We start from the raw sequence: 3,833 nt of genomic DNA on the forward strand, positions 1-3,833 counted from the left end.
CTGACCGCTGGCACTACCCTTACGTTTGGCCAAATTAATGGGGAAGTAAGTGAGAGGTAAGTTAGGAAATGTGTAGTAAGTTAGGCCACAATAGTTATTAAGCTATATATAGTACGTTAGATAATAATAGTAAGTAGTATGTAGTAAGTTAGGAAGTAATAGTTAGTTAGTTATATGTAGTAAGTTAGGTTACAATAGTTATTAAGTTACCCCTGGTCTGTCTCTTTAGCACTCAGATGGAAAAGCTGATTCCACTCAGTCCTGTGTGCTTTCCATTTGGGAGGAAACCGCCTTCTTGGCCCACATCGTCCAGCATCATAGCAGAGCGAGAAGACATGAAGAGAGAGGCTCAGCAGCGAGAAGAGGCGGCCAGGATCATGAGGGAGCAGCGAGGAGGACCAGGACATCCAGGAACCAACAGCAGCAAGAGAACCAACAGCGTTCGGCCTAGACCCAGTTCAGCGTCCTGCTGCTGCATGTCTACTGGGCGCTCGGACCTGGACGAAACCGACTGAGGGTAAAACTTCAAATTTTTTTTGTGGTGTTTTCTTGAACAAATTAATGAAAAAAATCATTTGTCATTAAGCCTGATCCTGATCTGGGAGAGTTAATGGTGACCTGCGACTTTTCTTACATTATCTAGATACCTGTTGTCTATGTTTCCAAGCTTTTCTCTGACTTATCTTTCGCTTTTCATTCAAGTCATTGATATTTTTTGTCTTACCTTCTTCCACTCTTTTTTTCCATCTTGGAGGTGTTCCTCCTTTTACTCTGCCTCACTGTGTATTTTCTCTCGCCGCTTCCTTTGATATGTTTTGTTTCTTCTCTTTTTCTCCTTTACTGATTGCTGCTGCCCAGACAGAACTTCCTTCAGGGAGAAGGAAGTTAGTTAGTTATATGTAGTAAGTTAGGTTACAATAGTTATTAAGTTACCCCCTGGTCTGTCTCTTCAGCACTCAGATGGAAAAGCTGATTCCACCCAGTCCTGTGTGCTTTCCATTTGGGAGGAATGATATCAGAGCAAGAAGAAATGAAGAGAGGCTCAGCAGCAGCGAGAAGAGGCGTCCAGGATCTGCAGCGTACTGGCTGACCGCTGGAACTACCCTTACATTTGGCCTAAGTAATGGGTAAGTAAGTGAGAGGTAAGTTAGGTAATATGTTGTAAGTTAGGTTTGTAATAGTTATTTAGTAATATGTAGCAAGTTAGGTAATAATAGGTAGTAAGTAGTATGTAGTAAGTAATGTTATAATAGTTATTAAGTTATATGTAGTAAATTAGGTAGTAAAAGTTAGTAAGTAGTATGTATTAAGTTAGGTAGTAATAGTTATTTAGTTATATTTATAGTAAATTAGGTAATAATAGTATGTGATAATACGTAATATGTAAGTTAGGCAATTAGTATAGACAGGACTTTAATTGATATGATGTCTGTGTGTTTACGTGTGCTGTTCTAGTGACACGGTAGTACAGTGCTTGGAGCTGCTGCCTTATAGAAAGAAACTTGGTTCTAGTCCTGGCCCGGGTTCTTTCTGTGTGGAGTTGGCGCGCACTGCCCGTGTTCACGTGGGTTTTTCTCCGGGTACTCCGGTTTCCCACACCCAAAACATTCAAAACATTGTTTTGTTTAATATCTAATAATTATTTTGGCTAGGAAAATCTAAATCGTCTTTTTCTATTTCTTCTTATTATTATAATTATTCCAACTGCATCTAGTCCTACAGTTTTAATCGCACACGTTTACCCGGCCCATAGTGCAGAAGTGTGCTACTACTTTTTTAAGCAATCCGTGACTCCACCTGCATGCCACACCCATTGCTCAGAACCACAATTTTTATTGTAGACACCCAAAATTCAACATGAACCCCTCTTTGCCAAATAGCCAAGCCTGCACTCCTTTGCTTACATGCATTTTACAGAGCAACAATAACACTTTCAGCCTTTCAACCACCAATTCAGCAGCAGCAACTTCTCTTTTATTCTTTCCATCTCTCCCATTTATCCTCTGTAACATGCTCCAAACATCATCATTGTGGCCAGACCCAGTTAGCATTTTTTATTTTAACATGCTAGCATTAGCATTCCACTCTTCCTGTTCTCTCCTCTACTCTTAATTTTTTGCTATTTTATCCATTCCACAAAATTAACAAATTTAACAATGATTCCACTCTTCCCTCTTTATCCTATCGTCTTTTAACCTTTCACTGCTTTCCAAGCCAAAATTGAGTTATAATTAGTTTAAATTGGCTGCTAAATTTAGTCAAACTTCTGGTTGTTCTGTGAACCAGTATGAATTGGCAAACCAAACCAAAAACCCTGGTGGTGTATTGGTAACACATTCACCTTCATGGTGGAAATACCGGGTTCGAATCCTGGCCTGGGTTGAATAATTGGTTTGCCCTAAACATTGTTGTTTTTCATTTTTATCTATCTGTTGGTCTGTTCTTTATTTTATAATAACATCATATAATATGACAGAAAATATCTTACTGTAAATAATATAATACATGTAATATAAAAATGCTCTTGGTAATAAAAATGAATTTGTGATTTGTCTTTTACAGAGCAAACACTGGATAATTTATGACCCCCCCATTGTGACGTACCGGGGCCATGGGGCCGTCACAGCTGTTTATGGAGTCCTGATCCATCCCAGCTGACAAAAATTGGTCTTAATGTATCGGGACTCCATAAAACCTGTGAAGCAGCATGCAGACATCGTCGCAATGTGGACATTGTGTTACTTTTGTTTGTGTATGTTCCTGGCCTAGTGCCTCATGCCTGTGTGTTAATTTCCATTTGTATCCTGTTTTCTTTGTTTTGGCTCTCCTGGAAGTGGTACGATCGGCAGGTGAGTTGGCAGAGCGACGAGGAGGCCAATGACTGTGGCGAGGAAGCGGTGTGGGCATGGAGGACGTGGCCCCCACCATGTTCGAGATGTCACACAAGGACCGCTGCTGTGAAGCCTCCCCGTTGATGCGGATGACACAGACAGCGACGAGAGTGAAGACATGGCGAGCTGGTGTCTGGACAGTTCAGGGTCTGTACCTCCCACAGTGCCCTTCCTGGATCCTCGCCAGTGTGGTGTGGGCCCACATGACTTCCTGGTGCACGAAGATGACAAGAGCAAGGAGAGTTTTGCGGTCCAGTGGAGTGCTGGACAAAAAATGCGATGGATGTTGCCAGCCAGGTTCTGCTTTGAGGTAAACCCGCCTCTACTGCGTTAATCATAAACTCATTCTCCTTCTGCACTGATGTTCCCCTGCAGGCAACAGCGCTGTATCAGCACTCCAGCCCGCAGCAGACAACATCACCCCCTCCTGGCAACCACCCATCCCTGCTCCCTGCTCACGCCTACCACCACCACTCGAGAGGAGTCCATAGGGGTCACCTACCATTGCACGCCCACCACCGTCAGCAGCGCTGCATTCTGCCCTCTGCCTGGTCACTGCAGTCGTACCTTGCCATCTGCAACATGCTATGCCTGCTCCCTGTACTGCAACCACTCTAAGCAGGTTGGTAGAGCTGTTTCCGGGTGTCCACCACACTCACGCCACAGCCTGCAGTGACTGATCAGCCAGTACTCTGCAGGAGAACTCAGACTCACCAGACAGATGTCAGCACACAGTTCCAGCACTAAGAAGCCGCCCACCGGCGAAGCCATTGAGAGGGGTGACAGCGCTGGGTGGCTGTGTAGATGTCCCTGGTTTGGCACTTCAGTTCCCACCTCTGGAAAAGGTCACAGAGAGACTAGATGGAGTGCCAGACGACCCGCAGTTCTGTCTGTCTCTCTCTGTGTTTGTGTGTGTATATGTGTGTGATATCCGTATGTCGC

This window comes from Denticeps clupeoides, unplaced genomic scaffold (assembly GCF_900700375.1).
Source record: "Denticeps clupeoides unplaced genomic scaffold, fDenClu1.1, whole genome shotgun sequence".
Lineage (NCBI taxonomy): Eukaryota > Metazoa > Chordata > Actinopteri > Clupeiformes > Denticipitidae > Denticeps > Denticeps clupeoides.